Genomic DNA, 23211 nt, shown 5'->3' with positions numbered 1-23211 from the left:
TTCAGTTATGCCAGACTTACTCAGCAAAACTACAGAGACCAGAATTAACCAGGGCATCAATTAGAGCAGGTGTTAAAGTAGCTGTACTTCAAACCACTGATGATTAGTTCCAAGTATTTACTGGTATTTCTGGCCAAAACAACAACTGGTTACTCATGGCAGAGCAAGCAGCAAACACCACCAACCAGGACTGTGTGGTTTGCATGGGACTGTTGTGGAAAAAATTTCTATCATCCTAAGTAGGATAGAGAATGCCTGAAATAAATACATAGCTCTGGCAGTTTTTATTACCTTTGCAAAACAAAGGGGTCAGACAACACACAGTATGCATGGCTGTCTGTAGGTGTCTGGCCCAGAGTGGTCTCTTGGCGGGAACTTTTATACTCCATAGCATGCAAATGAATTACATTACAATAGAAAAGAGACTTTCTTGTCACTCCCCCGATGCCACCCTCATGTATGGGGGTTAGCCTTCACACCCATTCTTCTGGCACGGTTTGTCACACCCATGTGAGACAACCTCCTAGGGTCAGCCATTTGGTGGGACATCCTGATGTCCCCTTTTCCCATGAAGGTAAAGCTTTGATCAAAGAATGACCTCCTCCGACACTGCCCCTAACCCCAGGTTACAGATAGCATCCTGCTGTGCCACCATCTTTGAAGGAACAGCAGGATGTGCTCGGATACAAATGTTGAAGGTCCACAAAAGGCCTTAAAGTAATTCAAACAATGTGTAACCTATGTTATACCTGTGAAATATAAATTTTCCCATCACACTCCTCCCTTTTGATTATTAATTAATCACGAATTACAGAACATTTACAGATAAACAAACATCAGACCAGGGTTGTCAGTAAATTAATTATCATGAAAGTTCGGAATGTGGAAAACCGTGTTGTAATGTGTTCAATTGTTGCGATAGATGGTGGAGGTGTTGATCGACAGTCAGTTCAATTCATTTGGTGTCTGCCATGAGATTGGTTGGCAGTCAGTGCATCCTCTTGCCCAAAGTCAACCGGGATAGACTCCAGCCTACCCGCGATCCCAATGAGAATCCAAATTATGTCGAAGTCCTTGTGCCTCTGTTGATGGTTTGCTGTTGTTCTATTGTGTTGTATTCAATCAGTCAGTCAGCCAGCCAATCCTCTTGATTGAAGCATTTGTTCTTAGGTTGCCGGAGCTTGCGGTGCAAACTCGTGAGCTCCATCCAAACACGCAGTTGAGAAGGTTGAGTGCGTCATGGACATTTCTTCCATTCTGTTTAGGTAGGTCTTTCTGCCTTGACCGATCTGTGTGCAGGTCTCTCATTTGACCACGCTGACAGTGGAGTCTTCCCTCTGCTGGAACTCCAACACGTCCTCTCCATGACAGATGTCAGGTCACTCGACACCCACCAAGAACATAGAAAGAAATGAATGAGCAACACAACATTTTACCATCTACGTGATACATGTCAGATGTGTTCCCTACACATGACTAATCTCGAGAGCAGTAGGCAACCTAAGAGCAGTAGGCAACCATCATGTAGTGTCTGACTGAATACGACACTTTGTTCATATTTTGGCCATTGACGTTGATTGTAAATGAGCCTTAAAATTTTCTAATCGTCAGGAGAAAGCCCACGTAAGCATGAGGAGAACATGAAACTCCACACAGAAAGGTTCTCAAACCTTCTTGCTGTGAGACAGCACTCTGCCATCATGCCACCAATATCTATTTTGACTTTAATTTTAACATCCACCCTCTGCATTTAAGTTTTTGCCAAACAACACAAGGTTTCACTGAATTTAAACCATCTGGTCTGAATTTGCATTAAGATGGACATTGTCACACTGTAGTAGTGTTCCTTGCTCACAGCTGGAAATTTGGGTTTCAATGAACCATTTGCTCTCATTAGCATGACCATTGGCACTATGGAAGGCAAAGTACCAAATACTATAATATAGTCAAGAAAAAACAAGATACAGTAACTTACCAAAATCTTCAGCATGTTGTACAATCCATGGAGTGTCAATACTACTGCTGATCACTGATCATTATCAACCTCTAATGTTGGAACTCATACCTACCTTTGTTTCACTCACTTTGGTTTTGGAGAAAACCAATTCTAGCAAAAAAATATATCATGTCCAATTGTTAACCATGATTATTCAACAAAATGACAATCTCCCCCCTTTTGACACATGTATTTCCCATGTGTCAACTTCCAAAAGCATTGGCAGTTCCCTGTAAAATCAAATGATGGTTATCTGTAAACAGTAATGTGTGAAGCTGGACACATCAAACAAAGTTCAACAATTCAAACTGTGGATCCTGAAGAAGTGTCCTGTGGAACAAACTGAAGTTAAAATGATGACACACCCTGCCAGGTGTGTGAATGACTTCAAGTGTTACAGTGTTAATGTTAATACATGTTAGTACTGTTAAACAGTTTTAAACAAAAAAGATGTCATGTTTCGGCCACATATGACATTTGTCTTCTCCTCCTCCCGGAGAATGTGCTTTCCTAATGTGGAACAATGAAGGTTAGGCTGGAATAGTTCATAGTAGTTGATGTCTCTCCACAACACAAGAACAACCCTGAAAGAACAATTAACACATTTAAATTTCAGTCAATTAAAATTTTTGTCACAGTCCACTGTCCCCCATGAAGAACCCTGCTGTCGGTGTGTCGCACTCATAGTCGTCATGTCAGGATGTCATTTGCAACACTTAAAAGGTCCAAGTTCCTTTGAAAGTGTCAGGGGCAGGACGTGGGGAGGAGGACCCAAAGGCAGAATTGGCAGGCACGACACGAGGTAAGGTTCTACACGTTGGTGAGGGTCGGTACACGGGAAGTCAGTCCAATAAGGCAAAGGTATCCAAGAGCGGCAGGCAGAAGGAGAGGTCGAAAGGCAGGCGAGGGTCGAGAACCAGGCGAGGCGATGACAAGGAATGCTAGAACGAGACATGGGAGTACAACGAACTTGCACCAGACAGGAGGGATCAGAGGCAATATATAGCCAGCAGGAAATGAGGTGATGAGGGACACCTGAGCACAATCAGGCAGGAGGCGTGGTCTCCAAGGCGAAGGCGGGGTAGGCAATGGCAGGCATGACAGAACCCCTCCCTCAATGGCCGGCTCCTGACGGCCCAGGAACCTCAGGGTGAGCTACATGAAAGTCTTTGATGAGGGAGGGATCCAAAATGAACCGGGAGGGCACCCATTGGCGTTCCTCAGGTCCATACCCCTCCCAGTCGACGAGATACTGCCAACCTCGACCCCGCCGTCGAGCAGCCAGCAGTTTCCTGACTGTGTAAACCGGACCTCCATCTATGATTCGGGCGGGCGGTGGGTGGCTGGCTGGCGGGACCAGGGGGCTGGTTTTCGCAGGCTTGATCTGGCTCACATGAAAGGATGGGTGGGTTCGCATGGACCTAGGTAGTTTCAGACGGACTGAGACAGGATTAATAACTTTGGAAATTGGAAATGGGCCGACGAACCTACGAGCAAGCTTCTTAGACTCCACTCTCAGGGGAAGGGTCTTGGAGGACAGCCAAACTCTTTGGCCCACCGTATAGGCAGGAGCAGGAATTCTTTTACGGTCCGCCGCCACCTTGTAAATATCAGACTGCCTTTGAAGGTTTTTGCGGGCCCTCTGCCAAACTCTCTTGATGCGGCCCACCAAGGCCAAGGCGGAGGGAACAACGGAATCCTTGCTGAGAGAGGGGAACAAGGAGGGTTGGTGACCAAATACCACATGATGCGGAGACATACCGGTGGATGCACTAGGCAAGGTATTGTGGGCCAATTCCACCCACAAGAGTTGTTTAGCCCAAGAGGAGGGGTTTTGAGAGGCAAGGCACCTCAACTTTGTCTCAAGCACCTGGTTGATCCTTTCTGCCTGTCCATTCGACTGGGGGTGAAATCCGGATGAGAGACTGACTGTGGATCCCAGCAAGCCACAAAATTCCTTCCAAAACAAGGAGACAAATTGAGGACCACGATCGGACACTATGTCCTGAGGGAAACCAAAAATGCAAAATATATTGTTCATCAGTGCCTCGGCCGTTTCTTTGGCCGAGGGAATCTTAACAAAAGGAATGAACCTTGACATTTTGGAAAATCTGTCCACAACTGTGAGTACCACTGTCTTCTCCTCTGACGGGGGCAATCCACAAACAAAATCCAACGAGATATGGGTCCAGGGCCGGTGGGGAATAGACAAGGGCCGGAGTTCTCCCACGGGTTTCTGTGATGAAGATTTGTTAGCAGCACAAACAGGACAGGCAGAAACATACTCTGAAACATCCTTTGCCATGTTGGGCCACCAAAAGCGTTGCTGGGTTACGAATATGGTCTTTTTAACCCCAGGGTGACAGGAGGTCTTATTGGTGTGAGCCCAATGAATGACCGGACCCCTCATGGCTTCCACAACAAATAATTTATCTGCAGGGCAGTTTGGGGGCCGAGGCACTTCGAGTCCTGCCTCCCTAACCTTGTCTTCTATTGCCCACTGCAAGGCCGAGACAAAACATGAGTTAGGCAGGATGGTTGCGACTTCCTCAGGTTCCTTTTCCGAAGGAAAAAAAATACGGGACAAAGCATCCGGCTTGGTGTTCTTTGAACCCGGACGGTATGACAAGGTAAAATTGAAACGGCTGAAGAACAATGACCACCTAGCCTGTCGAGAATTTAATCTCTTGGCGGATTTGAGATATTCCAAATTCTTGTGGTCTGTCCATACCTGGAACGGCAGCGTAGACCCCTCCAGCCAGTGTCTCCATTCTTCCAGAGCCGTCTTGACTGCCAATAACTCGCGATCCCCAATGTCATAATTGCACTCTGCTGAAGACAATTTTTTAGACAGAAAGGCACATGGATGCAGTTTACCGTCTTTTGTACCGATCTGGGACAGGACGGCTCCGACTCCAATATCTGATGCATCTACTTCAACCACGAACTGCAGATGGGGATCAGGGATGGCAAGCACCGGGGCTGTGGTGAAACTATCCTTAAGCTTCACAAAAGCTTTCTCACACTCAGAAGTCCAGTCAAATGGTTTGTGCGGAGAGGTGAGGGCATGGAGAGGAGAGGCTACCGAGCTAAAATTTCTGATATATTTACGATAAAAATTAGCAAATCCCAGAAATCTTTGAACATCTTTGCGAGACTTTGGAGTGGGCCACTCTGCAACCGCCGAGACTTTTCCCGGGTCCATCCTCACCTCCCCCTCAGACAGAATAAACCCTAAGAACGATACAGAAGACTGGTGAAAGTCACATTTTTCTGCCTTCACAAATAGGTGGTTGTCAAGGAGCCTTTGCAGCACCTTCCTGACATGCTGCACATGGGTAGATTCATCACGAGAAAAAATAAGAATGTCATCAAGATACACAAACACAAAAATATTCAACATGTCCCTCAAAACGTCGTTGACAAGGCCCTGAAACACTGCTGGGGCATTAGTCAGTCCAAAGGGCATCACCAAGTACTCATAATGTCCGGTTGGGGTGTTGAAGGCTGTTTTCCATTCGTCCCCCTCTCGTATCCTGACCAGATGATAGGCATTACGCAAATCCAGCTTGGTGAAAATCTTAGCTCCTTCCAGGAGCTCAGTGGCGGTGGCAATGAGGGGCAGGGGATACCGGTTCTTGATGGAGATGTCGTTAAGGCCTCTGTAGTCTATGCATGGCCGAAGGGATTTGTCTTTTTTCTCGACAAAGAAGAAACCCGCCCCAGCAGGAGATGAGGAAGGCCTGATAATCCCTGCTGCAAGTGACTCCTGAATGTATTCCTCCATTGAACGACGTTCGGGAGGGGACAAGGAGAAGAGTCTTCCCCGTGGGGGTGTGGTTCCTGGCAACAGGTCAATCGCACAGTCGTGGACCCGGTGGGGGGGCAGTGACTTGGCCTTGACTTTACTGAATACCGCTGCTAAATCATGGTAACACTCTGGAACAGATGCTAGATTCACCTCCCCTTGAGGTTCCAGCACTGTTTTGGCACTCCCCAAACAGTTGCCCTGACAGCCAGGCCCCCAAGAGACGATCTGCCCAGAAGCCCAATCGAAGTGGGGGTTATGTTGCTTTAACCAAGGATGCCCTAAGATAACTTCATGATCAGAGCTAGAAAATACATGGAGACTTAGTTTTTCTGTGTGACTGTCTGGAAATGAAATCTTGACGGGATGAGTCCTGTGACTAATTTTGCCCAGAGAGCTTCCGTCCACCGCCTTCACTGTTAGAGGGTGTCGTAGAGGGCACAGGCGAAGCTTTAGTTTCCTGGCGAGAGAAGTACTAATGAGATTGGCATCAGACCCGGAGTCCACAAATACTGGTACCATGATGGATGTGTGCTGAGAGCAAAATTGGACCAAAGGTTTATAGAGAGCCGGATTGCTGATAACAACATTAAGACTCACCGAGCCATGTCCCAGGTTGCTTGTTTTGCCCATCTTGACCCCACAATTAGCCACTAGATGTCCCCCTTGACCACAATAAAAGCACCTGCCCTCACTTCTGCGGCGGGTCCTTTCCTCTGGAGACAGTCGGGTGAGTCCCAGTTGCCTGGGTTCATCAGCAGAGGGCGCAGCAAGTGGCACGGCGACAGGGGTGGGCCGGACATCATTGACGCGCCCGAGGTTGCCACCCCAGTGTGTGATGGAATCTCGCCCACGCGACCTGCTCTCCTCCTCATGATCATGAAGGCGCTTCTCAATCATGACCGCCAAGGCGATGAGCTCATCAATTGTTCCTGGCAGTTTCAGAGGGATCATTTGTTTACGGATGTGGGGGGACAGTCCAAGAAAAAACGCGTCTAACAATGCGGGGGCGTTCCAGTCGCTGTTTGCCGCGAGAGCGCGAAATCCGACAGCGTAGTCGGTGACACGCTGACGCCCCTGACGTAGCTGGAGCAGGGAGCGAGCTGCTTCTCTGCCGGACGGCTGGCGTTGGAACACTTGCTCCAGTGCCTTGGAGAATGCTGCGTAGGACTCGCACACCGCGGACCGACGGCTCCATTCCGTGGTGGCCCACGCTCCTGCCCTGCCCGTGAGATGGGAAATCACAAAAGCCACCCGGGCACGCTCCGACATGAATGCGGGGGCTTGAAGTTCGAAATGGAGTTCACACTTGGTCAAAAAGGGGCGTACGTCGCCCGACTCGCCAGAGAACCACTCCGGCCGTGACAACTGTGGACACGTGGCGGCCGGCAAGGCGGAAGTCGGGACCGGTGGAGGAAGCGAAGCCGCTGCTGGATCCACTGGAGCCGCGGGTTGAGCAGCGGGTTGAAGAGCCAATAGCAGGGAGTTCAGCTGGGAGCCTAGATTCCCAGCCATGGCGTCTTGTCGCTCCGACAGGGATTGCAACGCCGAGCCTAGAGCGGCAAGCTGTTCCTCTTGCTGGCTCTGGCGCTGTACTTGCGTCCGGAGTGCCTGTCGAACAGACTCCAACTCCGCTGGGTCCATGATGGCAAGTTCGTTCTGTCAGGGGCAGGACGTGGGGAGAAGGACCCAAAGGCAGAATTGGCAGGCACGACACGAGGTAAGGTTCTACACGTTGGTGAGGGTCGGTACACGGGAAGTCAGTCCAATAAGGCAAAGGTATCCAAGAGCGGCAGGCAGAAGGAGAGGTCGAAAGGCAGGCGAGGGTCGAGAACCAGGCGAGGCGATGACAAGGAATGCTAGAACGAGACATGGGAGTACAACGAACTTGCACCAGACAGGAGGGATCAGAGGCAATATATAGCCAGCAGGAAATGAGGTGATGAGGGACACCTGAGCACAATCAGGCAGGAGGCGTGGTCTCCAAGGCGAAGGCGGGGTAGGCAATGGCAGGCATGACAGAAAGTCGGATTGTCCTAATTTACAAGGCCTTTTTCGGAATAGCTAATTTTTAGATGAAGGTTCTGCATACCCTAAATTAACTATCTACATTTTAGCAGATTTAATTTATGCCTATTGATGCTAAAAGAGCAGAACAGCCTAATATGTTCTTTGAATGCGTCTATTAGTAAACTAATCATTGGGTTTGTTCTGTATTGCAATACATTTGTTTCCTTTTTCCAAAGTGATGGTCAGGGATGGCTTCAGCCTCACACTCACACAGACAAACAAGACAACACAACAATGAAAAACCAGCTGGACAGTCCTTTCTGAGTGTATTTTTGCCGAAAACACTTTTCAAAAAATCCAATTGCGGACTGTAATAAATTAACAAATTGTTTTTGCATTCCCAATCAAATGTAAAATAGCATGCTTGTACAAAAAAGGCCCACATTATTCCATTTGTCACTGTGTCTCTTTTAGATAGAGACCCATGAGGAATGGGATCATTGACGTCAAAAAAATGGTACCTGAGTAACCCAAATGTGCATCAAGGCAGCACTTATGCTCAGAACAAAATATTTGTGAGATAAACATTCCCCTAACAGCTATCCCTATGTCAATATCTTTTATCAAATTTCTCATCACCATAGAAAGGTATGATGTGCATTGAAGACCTTGCAGAGCATCAATTTGCATAAATTGTGTGTGTGTGTGTGTGTGCGTGCGTGAAAGTACATTCTTAACCTCCTCCACCAGTTGAGCACTCATGTCACCAGTTTGCATCTTCCTTTGATATGCATACAGCTGATTGGCATCTTGCTTCACCAAAGTGTGAACATCAGGGTCAGTGTCAGTTTTTACACCTTCACCTCCATCTGAATTAGAAAATAGGCCATTTGGTCCTTTGCACCATATGCCAAAAAACTTAATTTTTGAAGATGAATTTTCTCTTAAACAGAAAATCCAATGGTGACTTGTCTTTGGTCCACTTCACCTGATTGGCCAACGAAGTTAACATAATTGCCATTCAACTTTGGAGAGGTTAGGAATTTGTCACTCTTAGTGAGTGTGTTTCATCAGAGTCGAAAGGAAAAGAAATAACCTTGCCATATTTTGTACTACGTCTTCTTATAGCATATTCTAAAAGAGAGAAGTAGATCATATTCTACATAGTTATCAGCAAGAGGGGCTGATTTAAGCCAAGACTCTAAACAAAAGGAAGAAAAGGACAGGGCATATAGATGTGTATGTGTGTGTGTGTGTTACTGTCAACTTCAGTATCATCCTTGGCATCAGATGAGTCAGAGTAGGCATGATCCCATCACGCCCCACCTCCTTGCTTCCTTCCACCATGTTTGTTAAGAAAGTCCTCCATCAAGTCTTTGGTCCAAAGTCTCCTTTACTGCACATGCCAGGGTCATATTGCTGTCCCAGTCTCTTCTCTGGGTGTCCTCCTTGCAGGTGGCCATTTGTTGCCACCCATGGATTCTGGTGCTTGGCTTGTCCTTGCATCAAAGGTGTGATCCATCCAGTTCTAATTCGGCCACATTCCGCTTTAGTGGCTGGTGATGTGATTGTCGTCACCGTGAACACCATGTCAACAAACATCTTCAGAACTCTTCAGTGGTCAGGGAAAGTGGGACAACTTCACTAAACACAAGCAGGGCTGTTATGGCCTCCCCACACGCCTTCCTTACACCATTGTCCCACTCATGGTCTCCACCATCAGTCACAGGATACTTGCTAAGCATCCGTTTGGATACGAGCGACAATGCATGTCTGGAAGGGATCGTTTGCAGTTAGAACACAGCTCATGTGTTGGATCTTCTTCAGGTCTTGGTGAAGATGAAACTGGACATAATGGCATGGCTGATGATATTGGACTCATCGTGCATGTTGTTGTATCAGGATGTTGTTGTCAGGTTGTTGGCAGAGCAAGGGTGGAGGTGTGCGATCAAGATCATGGTCCACTCTGAGACACTGAGGCACTGTAGGAGAAAGAGAAGGAAGACCTATTCTGAGAAGTCTTGTCTGTTCTTTTCATGTCAGTGTGTGTTGCAGATCTTCATCATCTATGTAACGATCATCATTACAAGTCTTAGTTGCAAGCCGTGCTCTCTGCTCTCAATGGTTTTTAGCCTTTTTCATTTTTTTTTTCCAAAGAGTCCATGCCCTAAACACAATTCTTGAATGCTTTTTGATTTTCTCTCAAATAATATTTTTTTTCTTTTAAACAATGCAATGTGATGTTTTCCCTTATCACCATTATTCCCAACAAAAATCTCACCTATTTTTGTTTTGTTCTATTTTGTTTAACTCACTTTCTCTTGTTCTCAAAAGTTCCCCATATTAGTGGTTTTTTTTTTATTTTTTTTATGCATGCTTTCCTCATTTTTTTTTCTTTACCTATAGTTGCTTGTTTACCAGATTTCCCATATTTACAAATGTCACTACCTGTGCACAGTTACCCATAGACGAGGCCGTCGCCCCGAATCCTAATTGTTTCCTGCTACAATTGGAAAAGCTTAAGGTGGTACTCAACCCTGAAGGTCAATATAAATTAACGTCAGCTTCTACCTACCCATTGGCGGTACTCAACCCTGAAATTGAATGGCAGGTATGTCTATGAGCATGGCTGAATTCTGAAAGCTGGTTTCAGCCTCAACATACCCATCGACAAATTTTGCGCATTAATTTCAGCTTCTACCTGCCCTTTGGCGGTACTCAACCCTGAAATTCAATGTCAGGTATGTCTATGAGCATGGCCGAAATCTGAAAACTGGTTTCAGCTTCGACATACCCATCGACAAATTTTGAGCATTAATTTCAGCTTCTACCTGCCCTTTGGCGGTACTCAACCCTGAAATTCAATGTCAGGTATGTCTATGAGCATGGCCGAAATCTGAAAACTGGTTTCAGCTTCGACATACCCATCGACAAGTTTTGAGCATTAATTTCAGCTTCTACCTGCCTAACAGCGGTACTCAACCCTGAAATTGAATGGCAGGTATGTCTATGAGCATGGCTGAATTCTGAAAACTGGTTTCAGATTCAACATACCCATCGACAAATTTTGCTCATTAATTTCAGCTTCTACCTGCTGATATATGCCACTGCAGCGGTGTTGAGCCTTTTCCCAACCAGCCAGCCCTGCAGTGACACGTGACCAAATGTACATATGGGAAATATTATGAGTATATTGTTACCTAATGCCAGACCAGCATTCATTTCAGCATTCTCACCGTGTACAAGACGTTGTTCCACTCTGATAAGAGATTCCAGTGGTGATGGTCTGGAGTCCTGGACGGGCAGCCCTCAAAATCTCTGAATGTCAATGACAGAGAGGCTGGAGGAAAAAATTAATTCCAGGATGATCAGTCGCTGTCCGCCACAGGTCCAGATCCAATCAGCCAAGGAATCCCACTTCTGACACCAAATTGTTGTGGAAAAAATTTCTATCATCCTAAGTAGGATAGAGAATGCCTGAAATAAATACATAGCTCTGGCAGTTTTTATTACCTTTGCAAAACAAAGGGGTCAGACAACACACAGTATGCATGGCTGTCTGTAGGTGTCTGGCCCAGAGTGGTCTCTTGGCGGGAACTTTTATACTCCATAGCATGCAAATGAATTACATTACAAAAGAAAAGAGACTTTCTTGTCACTCCCCCGATGCCACCCTCATGTATGGGGGTTAGCCTTCACACCCATTCTTCTGGCACGGTTTGTCACACCCATGTGAGACAACCTCCTAGGGTCAGCCATTTGGTGGGACATCCTGATGTCCCCTTTTCCCATGAAGGTAAAGCTTTGATCAAAGAATGACCTCCTCCGACACTGCCCCTAACCCCAGGTTACAGATAGCATCCTGCTGTGCCACCATCTTTGAAGGAACAGCAGGATGTGCTCGGATACAAATGTTGAAGGTCCACAAAAGGCCTTAAAGTAATTCAAACAATGTGTAACCTATGTTATACCTGTGAAATATAAATTTTCCCATCACAGGACCAAGACCGCTGCTGCAGATAGTTCCTTCTGTTTTGAATAAAAGTTGCCTTTTACAGGTCATGATGAAGACCAACCCCACAGAAAACTGTGCTATTTTCGATAAGGTTTTCCCCCTTACAGGTCCAGAGAAGAAGAAACCACTGTTTTCAAATAAAGTTGCAATGGGAAATTTCACATGTATTCACAGGACTGGGACTGGCAACACATTGGGTTCACTGAATGCTTCCTTATGTGTGGAAACTGAGACCGTCGACGTACATTTTTCTTCCTTATCACGAAGCGACATATGGTGGTGGTGTGGTGGTAACGCCATATATGACAAATTACCTTTCAATACCACAGGATATTGTGCTACTGTTACCTTAATTCTGCCTGTACACATATTCCAGATCACAGCGGTTGAGCTACTACATACATTTGACACCATACTCCCACATTTATGGACTAGGACTAAAAGAGGCTTGGGATGGAGTGATAATGATCCAACTTATATTGATGCTATAGGTATTCCACGAGGTGTTCCTGATGATTATAAACTGGTTAATCAAATAGCAGCTGGGTGGGAATCTATTGTACCTTGGATAACAATAAATAAAAATGTAGATAGGATCAACTACATCCACTACAAGGTGCAGAAGCTAGGAAATTATACTCAAGATGGTTTTCAAGCAATTCATGAGCAATTGTCAGCTACGTCCTTGATGGCTTTCCAGAACCGCATTGCTCTTGACATGTTGCTGGCGGAGAAAGGACATGTCTGCGCCCTTTTTGGTGAGAAGTGTTGCACGTTCATTCTGAACAATACAGCAGCAGATGGCAGCCTCACCAGGGCCTTGGATGGACTTCAGTCCCTGAATAAGAAGATGAAAGAGCATTCAGGTGTTGATACCTCTATGTGGTCTGGGTTAGCTGATTTCTTCAGTAAGTGGAAGCCTCTTTTAATGACAATTGCATTGGCAGTGACAGTTTTTGTCAGCATTCTGGCAGTGTGTGGATGTATTTGTATCCCCATTTTTCGCAGGATTTGCACCCAGGTAATATCCTCTGCTATTTCACCCATTCAGTTACATGTTCAAGAGCTTTACACTCTTATTCCACAACATGACGACGACGAAGATGGTGTTAACATTAATAAAGATAGTGTTGACCATGACGATGAAACATCTTTTAACATTACTGATCTTTTTCCAGATCCAGGCGACTATGAGTGACATTTCTCCTCTAGGTGTAACTTTTTCTCATATGTTTTTGACTTTATGATCGAAAATCCTCGTGAAGTGATCAATAAATGATGTTCTACAATGAGTAAATTGGATAAACAGGGGGAAAATGTTGGAATAAAGCTGTATATATCATGTAATCAAATTCAATAAGCTTGCTTCATATTATCCAAGTTACTATTACATGCACATAGATCACACGTTTGCATAACTCATCACATTCCTTTAGACACTCAATAACAGGATGTCTCCTTGAGACATTCTGCTTTCTCAAAATAAGCTTGATGTCTCCTATCTGTCTTTGCTTTCTCAAAATATGCTTGATGTTGAAACCAGTCTCAACCGTGTGAACTGTTCCCCCTCCCTTAGACGATTGAGACCTATGTAATAGGGCACACCTAAACTTTAATAAAAGAAGGAGAGCAGAGACTGTTTTTCAGAGTAGGTTGGATGAATGTTACTGAACAGTCTCTGATCACTCTCCTTGCAAGCCTATATCTCACGTCTTTGTGTCTTCTTTCACAGTTAGTGATAATGTTTTGGGTTTAACCCTAACACCGGTCAGGGAACTGACATTTGGTTAGGTTTTGACTGGAGATAGGATTTGTCTTGGTCCTCGGTCGAACGGTTCGGGTCATCTTTCAGCGCTGTCTGTGAACTGCTGTCACTGCACATGAAAACAATTCCAGGTCCGCCAATCGAATCCCGGTCTACCTGGTCGACGGACACGTAAACAGTGCAGGTACCCTCCTTTGTGCGGCTCCATTTCAGTGTCCTCCGTTGTCAGCGAACCTCACAAGGTCACAGTTTTTTCCTGATCAGGGCACCGTTTTGGGTTGGGTGGATGAGTGGTCTGAAGCACCAGATTAAGGCTCCTTTCGCTCAGGAGCCACTGGTTGAAATCCCACAGCTGTCATTTTCCTTGTCAGCTCCATTATCCACGACTGGAATGATTTGGTAGCAAAGGACTGTCAGATTGTACAACACAGCGGAGCACTTGGAGAAGAAGATGAATAGAGGTCTTGTTCTCCCGGACTGGTTGTTGCAACCGCAACCCTGCTCAAGGTTCAACGTGACACACAAAACAGGAACTCCACGTCTGGGAATCGAACCGCGTAATCTTCCATGTGACAGGCGGAGATACTGGCCACTATACTAACAAGGACTGCTGCTGAGTTGATGTAGTGTCGATTGGCCGAAGCGGGATTCAGAACAGGCTTGTGGCCCATGACCGTTTTTATGGTAGCTGGAGACTTCAACCAGTGAAATCCTTCCGATTTTCTGTAGCTCTTATCCTCATCAACGGACTGTATTCCCCACCCGTTACCGGCATGGGGACATTCCAACCCAAGTTGAGAACACACTGGACCAGGTACACAGCAACACACGTGGCACAGACACAGCTTCACCCTGCCCCCACTTTTACCCACGACTGAAAAAGCAGAACACCACCTAAGGAGCTGAAATACTCACTTTGGAGAACGTTAGACTGAAGTTCTAAAGGTCCCTGGTTCAAGCCCGGTTTTCAGAACAATCCCTATTTATTTTGTGACTTGGCAAATAGTTTGAAAATGCTTATTGGCTGGCTGAAAGGACCTTAACTTCATTCTTCAAAAGGCCAGACATCCAGACATCCAGACAAGGTTAGAAGAGGTTACAAGCCTATTTACATGCACTTTGTGTCGCATCTCCTTGCAGGAGAAGTGCTCTACAAATAAAGTTGATTTGATTTGATTTGATTTACAAACCATTGGTTTGTTGGCGTGGTTTCAAATCCCACTTCAGACAGTGCGGGGCTGCAAGTCTTTTCAGTTCCAGTTAAAAGCCCGGCTCCTCATGAATTTTCCATAAAGTACCAAGGTGTTGTCCTGTTGTCCTTGTATTTTGAGGGCAAAAGGAGGCGTTTGCAAGTGGACCTCAGACCTGGTCACCTTAACAGGGACTTGAATCCCGGACACTCAGATCAAAAGTTTCATGTTCGGGACCAAATGGTCCTTCGAGCCGAATATCTTCCCAGTGACCTGCAAGATTCAGAGGGAGGCAGGGATGTTCTGTGCCTGTTCTGAACCAACAAAGGTTGACTTCTTGATGGGTCATCGAGGTCCAAAAGGTTTACTTAACTAGTTTCAGCCCCACATTGGGCGGTGCAGCACTTTTGGTGATACATCGTCAAGATTTCTTTCCTGTGGAATAGAAAGCCCATGTTTCCACCCAGTTTTAAACAGGGGGCCTTATGCGTGTGAGGCAAACGGGATAACCACTAATTTATGGAAACCCGGAGTGGAGGAGGGTGGGGGGGGGGGGTTATAAGAGTACTGGCGAAACTCAGAAAGCAGTGGCCAAACAATGAAACATGATGATGTGTCCAAAGTGGGGGCAGATTGACAATTGTCCAAATGGACCAAGATCTCTCCTTTGTAGGGAGAATTTTAGTTCACATAAGATGTTCCAGAAATAATGGGCTTTTCTTCAACAAAATGTTTTTGAATCAGAAATCTTGTTGTGTTGAAGAAATTCCCATCCTTTCTAATGTCATGTGTAGTACACATGTGACATGTACTACAATGCTCCCTACAAAGGCAAAACCCTTGTGATTTTGGACATTTGGGCTAACAAAACAGACCACATTAGCAGGACAAAAGAGGTTGTCTTGACATTTCAATGAAATTGTCTATGTGTTGGGGAAGAGATCTGACCCCCACTGGAGGAGTTCAAGGTACCTTGGCGTCTTGTTCTTGGCATCTAACATGACAGTTTACCAGTTGATCTACGTTGGATGCTCCACTGGTCCGCCACAGTGATGTGGGAGCTGAACCCAAAGGCAGAGCTCTGGTCCGATGGTCCTAAGCTTTGAGTCAGCACGGAAAAGATAAGATCGTGGGTAAAAGCAGCTGAAATGACTTTGTTTTGTGGTGCGGCTGGACTTTCTCTTAGACGTGGGGGGTGGGGGGGGGGGGGCTGTGTCATCCGCGAGGAAATTGGACAAAAGCCACTGCAGAAATTTCATGTCAGTGTGAAGAATGTAGAAAGGAGCCATGCAAAAAGGGAAACAATCTCGAGTTATATTACACCGAAGTTGTTGCTATTATGAGCCATGCATTCATGTACTCTTAGACTATTCTTAAACCGAAGAAGTGCATCAGGGGGCATCCGGATTTGAACCGGAGACCTCTTGATCTGCAGTCAAATGCTCTACCACTGAGCTATACCCCCTCAAACACACCAAACATGGTTACACGATGGGAACTAAGTTCTGCATATGCACTAAACCAGCACACATCCTCATGGTGACTGGGAGAATTGAACCAACAAAGGTTGACTTCTTGATGGGTCATCGAGGTTTAAAAGGTTTACTTAAACAAGTTATTCCTTGTGCACTAGTTTCAGCCACACATTGGGCGGTTCAGCACTTTTGGTGATACATCGTCAAGATTTCTTTCCTGTGGAAAATTGTGCAACATGCGGAAAACATTTCATTGATGAAGTGGAATCGATGCCTGCATTCTCCTAATGGTATATTGTGTCTTTTTCCTGCTAAAAAAGCATTCTCCATCTCCAACATCATACCTGATACTTTGATTAATTGCATTCTAATGATGTTTCCGAAAAACACAGGTGGTGTCAAAACTACTGCATTGGTATAGTCCCATGAGGATGGGATTCAAACCCATGCACGCAGAACACAATGGATTAGCAGTCCAGCACCTTAACCTCTCGGTCACCTCATCTCCTGCAGGACCTTTGTTGACATGGTCTTGTTGACTGAAAATGAGTCCCAACATCTGAATTAGTGTTTGGTAATGCAGAAACTGTGGTAGCCTAGTTAGAACCCAACCTTAAACTCCAGGTTATTTTGTTGAATGGCTAGTGGCGCAGTGGATGACGTGTTGTCTACGGGTTAGACAGCTGTAATCATATCGTGGTTCGTACTCATTGTTGTGTCCGCACCAACCCTGGGTCATGGCAGGTGTGTGTTGCTTTTGTTATTGTCTTGTCTAAAAAGTACTTTTCTCTCAACCCAATTGTAGTCTTGGCGAAACAGTGACAATCCAGAAGCTAACCTTAAATGACAGGTCCTTTTGTTGTACGAATAGTGGGGCAAAGGATAACTCATCTCAGAAGATTCAAGTTTCAACTCCTGGCTAGCTAGCAAATCTTTTCAATTAACCAGACTCTAAAATTCAATTTTTGCTCGCAGACGAATTAGAAGCAACTGGGAGCAGCAATCAGCACCTTCGAGTCAGAGTTTTTGGTTCTTTCCCGGAAAAGGATAACTCTGCTCAGGAGGTGCTCGGGTGTGTTGTACAATCTGACAGTCCTTTGCTGCCAAATCATTCCAGTCGTGGATAATGGACCTGACCAGGAAAATGCCAGCTGTGGGATTTCAACCAGTGCCCGCTGAGCAAAAGGAGCCTTCATCTGGTGCTTTAGACCACTCATCCACACAACCTAAAACGGTGCCCTGATCAGGAAAAAACTGTGACCTTGTGAGGTTCGCTGACAATGGAGGACACTGAAAAGGAGCCGCACAAAGCAGGGTACCTGCACTGTTTACGTGTCCGTTGACCAGGTTGCAGATGGATTGTCTTTGTTCCTTTTGACAATCCACATTTTAACACCCCATTATTGAAAGACGTAACGACCATCAGGAGGAGTGAGGTTTATTGTGAGGACCTTTAGAACTCCAGTCCAACGCTCTCCCAAGTGGGCTATTTTAGCTGCGATGGGGGGTTCTGCTTTTTCAGTCGGGGCCTAAAGTGGGGGAAGCTGTGTCTGTGCCATGTACTGCCGTCTTCGCCGACATGGCCTCGGTACTGTGGGCGACGAGTTCGCCTCCAGGTGGGAGGTTGACGATCTGGCGACTCTATCTCCAGTCAAAACCTAGCCAAATGTCAATTCCCTGACCGGGAATCGAACCCGGGCCGCAGCGGTGAAAGCGCTGAATCCTAGCCACTAGACCACCAGGGACGGCTTTAGGTTTGCACTCAGAAAGGCAGAGTCTGTGTCGCTTTGACGTAGTCCAGCAAAGGAACCAAAATAGTTATAAGACTGGACCTTCTCTGCCAATGCTGCAACAGCAGGGGAATTAGCTCAAATGGTAGAGCGCTCGCTTCGCATGTGACGACGCCAATGTCTGTGACAGCTGATGTCAAGGATCAGCTGATCAGAAGATACTTGGTTTGTGTGCGGGGCCACAAGTCTTTCCAGTTCCAGTTAAAAGCCAGGCTCCTCATATAGTTTCCATAGAGTACCAAGGGATTGTCCTGTTGCCCTCGTATATTGAGGGCAAAAAGGAGGCGTTTGCAAGTGGACCTCAGACCTGGTCACCTGAACAGGGACTTGAATCCCGGACACTCAGATCAAAAGTTTCATGTTCGGGTGACCGGCTCAACCTTTGTCGTGTCTGACCATGAACTCTTTTTGTCCAGAAGATATTTGGCTTGTCCATGTGGGTAGTTTAAGACCTCAGTCCATCTTGGAGGTGGACATTTCGGGACCAGGGCCACTTCATCTCTGCAAGGACAAGTAGAGTATGCCAGAAGATTTCTCTGCCAATGCTGCAACAGCAGGGGAATTAGCTCAAATGGTAGAGCGCTCGCTTTGCATGTGAGCGGTAGTGGGATCAATGCCCGCATTCTCCAAAAACCTCTTTTGTTTTTTTGTGATTAAATGTTCCCAAGTACCAAACACTAATCCGGGCCCCAATCCCAATATCTAGGCCAAGTACAGCCATAGGTATCACCCTAAACCCAGTCCTAACTGCATTCTCCTGTCTAGCACCTTGTCTTGTCTTGTTTGGGATCAATGCCCACAGTCTCCAAGGAGTTCTTCACCTTTTGTAGAAGAGATGTTGGGATTGGATCTACCCCTTAGCATCCGACAAATACCCCAAACCAGGGGAATTACCTCAAATGGTAAAGTGCTTGCTTAGCATGCGAGATGCGGCAGAATCGATACCCGCATTCTCCAAGGAATCCTTTGTATTTTGTAAAAGAGATGTGGGATCGGAAATGAGTCCAGGATCTATCCATCAGCGTCAGACAAATAACCCAAACCTCATCCTGGCCGCGTTCTCTAGACCAGTCTCTTGTCATGTAATAGTGAAGAAACCGAGTCTGTGAGTTATTGTTCCCAAATAGCGCTTCAAGATGACCCCAACCATTCCACCGAGGCCGAAGACAAATCCTCTCTCCAGTAAAAACCTATCCAAATGTCAATTCCCTGACCGGGAATCGAAAACCGGGCCGCGGCGGTGAGAGCACCGAACCCTAGCCACTAGACCACCAGTTATTTTGTAAAACAGGGAATAGAAAGCCCATGTTTCCACCCAGTTTTAAACAGGGGGCCTTATGCGTGTGAGGCAAACGGGATAACCACTAATTTATGGAAACCCGGAGTGGAGGAGGGGGGGGGGGGGTTATAAGAGTACTGGCGAAACTCAGAAAGCAGTGGCCAAACAATGAAACATGATGATGTGTCCAAAGTGGGGGCAGATTGACAATTGTCCAAATGGACCAAGATCTCTCCTTTGTAGGGAGAATTGTAGTTCACATAAGATGTTCCAGAAATAATGGGCTTTTCTTCAACAAAATGTTTTTGAATCAGAAATCTTGTTGTGTTGAAGAAATTCCCATCCTTTCTAATGTCATGTGTAGTACACATGTGACATGTACTACAATGCTCCCTACAAAGGCAAAACCCTTGTGATTTTGGACATTTGGGCTAACAAAACAGACCACATTAGCAGGACAAAAGAGGTTGTCTTGACATTTCAATGAAATTGTCTATGTGTTGGGGAAGAGATCTGACCCCCACTGGAGGAGTTCAAGGTACCTTGGCGTCTTGTTCTTGGCATCTAACATGACAGTTTACCAGTTGATCTACGTTGGATGCTCCACTGGTCCGCCACAGTGATGTGGGAGCTGAACCCAAAGGCAGAGCTCTGGTCCGATGGTCCTAAGCTTTGAGTCAGCACGGAAAAGATAAGATCGTGGGTAAAAGCAGCTGAAATGACTTTGTTTTGTGGTGCGGCTGGACTTTCTCTTAGACGTGGGGGGTGGGGGGGGGGCTGTGTCATCCGCGAGGAAATTGGACAAAAGCCACTGCAGAAATTTCATGTCAGTGTGAAGAATGTAGAAAGGAGCCATGCAAAAAGGGAAACAATCTCGAGTTATATTACACCGAAGTTGTTGCTATTATGAGCCATGCATTCATGTACTCTTAGACTATTCTTAAACCGAAGAAGTGCATCAGGGGGCATCCGGATTTGAACCGGAGACCTCTTGATCTGCAGTCAAATGCTCTACCACTGAGCTATACCCCCTCAAACACACCAAACATGGTTACACGATGGGAACTAAGTTCTGCATATGCACTAAACCAGCACACATCCTCATCGTGACTGGGAGAATTGAACCAACAAAGGTTGACTTCTTGATGGGTCATCGAGGTTTAAAAGGTTTACTTAAACAAGTTATTCCTTGTGCACTAGTTTCAGCCACACATTGGGCGGTTCAGCACTTTTGGTGATACATCGTCAAGATTTCTTTCCTGTGGAAAATTGTGCAACATGCGGAAAACATTTCATTGATGAAGTGGAATCGATGCCTGCATTCTCCAAATGGTATATTGTGTCTTTTTCCTGCTAAAAAAGCATTCTCCATCTCCAACATCGTACCTGATACTTTGATTAATTGCATTCTAATGATGTTTCCGAAAAACACAGGTGGTGTCAAAACTACTGCATTGGTATAGTCCCATGAGGATGGGATTCAAACCCATGCACGCAGAACACAATGGATTAGCAGTCCAGCACCTTAACCTCTCGGTCACCTCATCTCCTGCAGGACCTTTGTTGACATGGTCTTGTTGACTGAAAATGAGTCCCAACATCTGAATTAGTGTTTGGTAATGCAGAAACTGTGGTAGCCTAGTTAGAACCCAACCTTAAACTCCAGGTTATTTTGTTGAATGGCTAGTGGCGCAGTGGATGACGTGTTGTCTACGGGTTAGACAGCTGTAATCATATCGTGGTTCGTACTCATTGTTGTGTCCGCACCAACCCTGGGTCATGGCAGGTGTGTGTTGCTTTTGTTATTGTCTTGTCTAAAAAGTACTTTTCTCTCAACCCAATTGTAGTCTTGGAGAAACAGTGACAATCCAGAAGCTAACCTTAAATGACAGGTCCTTTTGTTGTACGAATGGTGGGGCAAAGGATAACTCATCTCAGAAGATTCAAGTTTCAACTCCTGGCTAGCTAGCAAATCTTTTCAATTAACCAGACTCTAAAATTCAAATTTTGCTCGCAGACGAATTAGAAGCAACTGGGAGCAGCAATCAGCACCTTCGAGTCAGAGTTTTTGGTTCTTTCCCGGAAAAGGATAACTCTGCTCATGAGGTGCTCGGGTGTGTTGTACAATCTGACAGTCCTTTGCTGCCAAATCATTCCAGTCGTGGATAATGGACCTGACCAGGAAAATGCCAGCTGTGGGATTTCAACCAGTGCCCGCTGAGCAAAAGGAGCCTTCATCTGGTGCTTTAGACCACTCATCCACACAACCTAAAACGGTGCCCTGATCAGGAAAAAACTGTGACCTTGTGAGGTTCGCTGACAATGGAGGACACTGAAAAGGAGCCGCACAAAGCAGGGTACCTGCACTGTTTACGTGTCCGTTGACCAGGTTGCAGATGGATTGTCTTTGTTCCTTTTGACAATCCACATTTTAACACCCCATTATTGAAAGACGTAACGACCATCAGGAGGAGTGAGGTTTATTGTGAGGACCTTTAGAACTCCAGTCCAACGCTCTCCCAAGTGGGCTATTTCAGCTGCGATGGGGGGTTCTGCTTTTTCAGTCGGGGCCTAAAGTGGGGGAAGAGTGAAGCTGTGTCTGTGCCATGTACTGCCGTCTTCGCCGACATGGCCTCGGTACTGTGGGCGACGAGTTCGCCTCCAGGTGGGAGGTTGAAGATCTGGCGACTCTATCTCCAGTCAAAACCTAGCCAAATGTCAATTCCCTGACCGGGAATCGAACCCGGGCCGCAGCGGTGAAAGCGCTGAATCCTAGCCACTAGACCACCAGGGACTGCTTTAGGTCTGCACTCAGAAAGGCAGAGTCTGTGTCGCTTTGACGTAGTCCAGCAAAGGAACCAAAATAGTTCTAAGACTGGACCTTCTCTGCCAATGCTGCAACAGCAGGGGAATTAGCTCAAATGGTAGAGCGCTCGCTTCGCATGTGAGAGGGAGCGGGATCAATGCCCGCATTCTCCAAAATCTCTTTTGTTTTTTGTGATTAAATGTTCCCAAGTACCAAACACTAATCCGGGCCCCAATCCCGATATCTAGGCCAAATACAGCCATAGGTATCACCTTGTCTTGTCTTGCTGTGGGATCAATGCCCGCAGTCTTCTAGGAGTTCTTTGCCTTTTGTAAAAGCGATGTTACGATCGGAAATGAGTCCAGGATCGATCCACGTGGTAGACCCGCGTCCGATTCCCGGCCAATGCAACAGGGCTGTTTTCATACCTTTCATCGTGAAAAAAAGTGCCAAGACCGTTTTCAGGACCAACTGATGATCTCTGAATTCGATCAGAAACGTCACACCTCTCGACCTGAGACTCTCCACCTGAGACTCTCCACCACAAGACTTGATTATCTAATCCAAATTCTGTCAATCGTGGCATTCTCAGCCACAACCTCAATGAGACGCCATCGAACGCTCGGCCGTCCTCACTAGCCTCAAAAGAGCAAGACCTTCGATAGCTCAGTTGGAAGAGCGGAGTACTGAAGTGGTTCAAGCTGGCATCTTTAGGTAGCTGGTTCAAGTCCGGCTCGAAGGACAAGCCCTTTGCTCATGTTATGTCTGCCAGGAAAGAATGGCAATACCGTCTTGTCTGAAGGACCTCCGCTTCCCTGTCGATGGAGTTGGACTTGAGTCTTTGTCACGCAGTCTGAAATTGGCAAACTGAGAAATTCTGATTCTGAGTGATCAATGCAGTTTGTCTATTTTAATACATTTCATCTCAACTCCTGTTGGAAAAGGACAGCCATTTCCGTGAGAGCACAAGACCCCTGGATTGTACCCAAAAATACTTTGTGCTCATCAAAGAGTAAAGTTGGTGTCCTGGTTTGCAAAGCCTCCATTGTTACGCCAGAAGGTGCCAGTCACATCCAA

General features: G+C 46.1%; 4 non-coding genes across 4 annotated transcripts; all 4 read right to left on the bottom strand.

Moving 5' to 3' along the window:
* Positions 1-16177: 16177 nt before the first annotated feature.
* On the bottom strand, positions 16178-16249 carry trnac-gca (transfer RNA cysteine (anticodon GCA)). The gene has a single exon. It is a non-coding gene; the product is annotated as a tRNA-Cys (tRNA).
* A 1683-nt stretch (positions 16250-17932) lies between these two features.
* trnae-uuc (transfer RNA glutamic acid (anticodon UUC)) lies at positions 17933-18004 on the bottom strand. The gene has a single exon. It is a non-coding gene; the product is annotated as a tRNA-Glu (tRNA).
* A 2284-nt stretch (positions 18005-20288) lies between these two features.
* On the bottom strand, positions 20289-20360 carry trnac-gca (transfer RNA cysteine (anticodon GCA)). The gene has a single exon. It is a non-coding gene; the product is annotated as a tRNA-Cys (tRNA).
* Positions 20361-22050: 1690 nt separating this feature from the next.
* trnae-uuc (transfer RNA glutamic acid (anticodon UUC)) lies at positions 22051-22122 on the bottom strand. Its single transcript has one exon. It is a non-coding gene; the product is annotated as a tRNA-Glu (tRNA).
* Between the last annotated feature and the right edge of the window lie 1089 nt (positions 22123-23211).

This window comes from Doryrhamphus excisus, unplaced genomic scaffold (assembly GCF_030265055.1).
Source record: "Doryrhamphus excisus isolate RoL2022-K1 unplaced genomic scaffold, RoL_Dexc_1.0 HiC_scaffold_26, whole genome shotgun sequence".
In the NCBI taxonomy this organism is placed as follows: domain Eukaryota; kingdom Metazoa; phylum Chordata; class Actinopteri; order Syngnathiformes; family Syngnathidae; genus Doryrhamphus; species Doryrhamphus excisus.
This window is presented reverse-complemented; position numbering and strand designations above follow the sequence as displayed.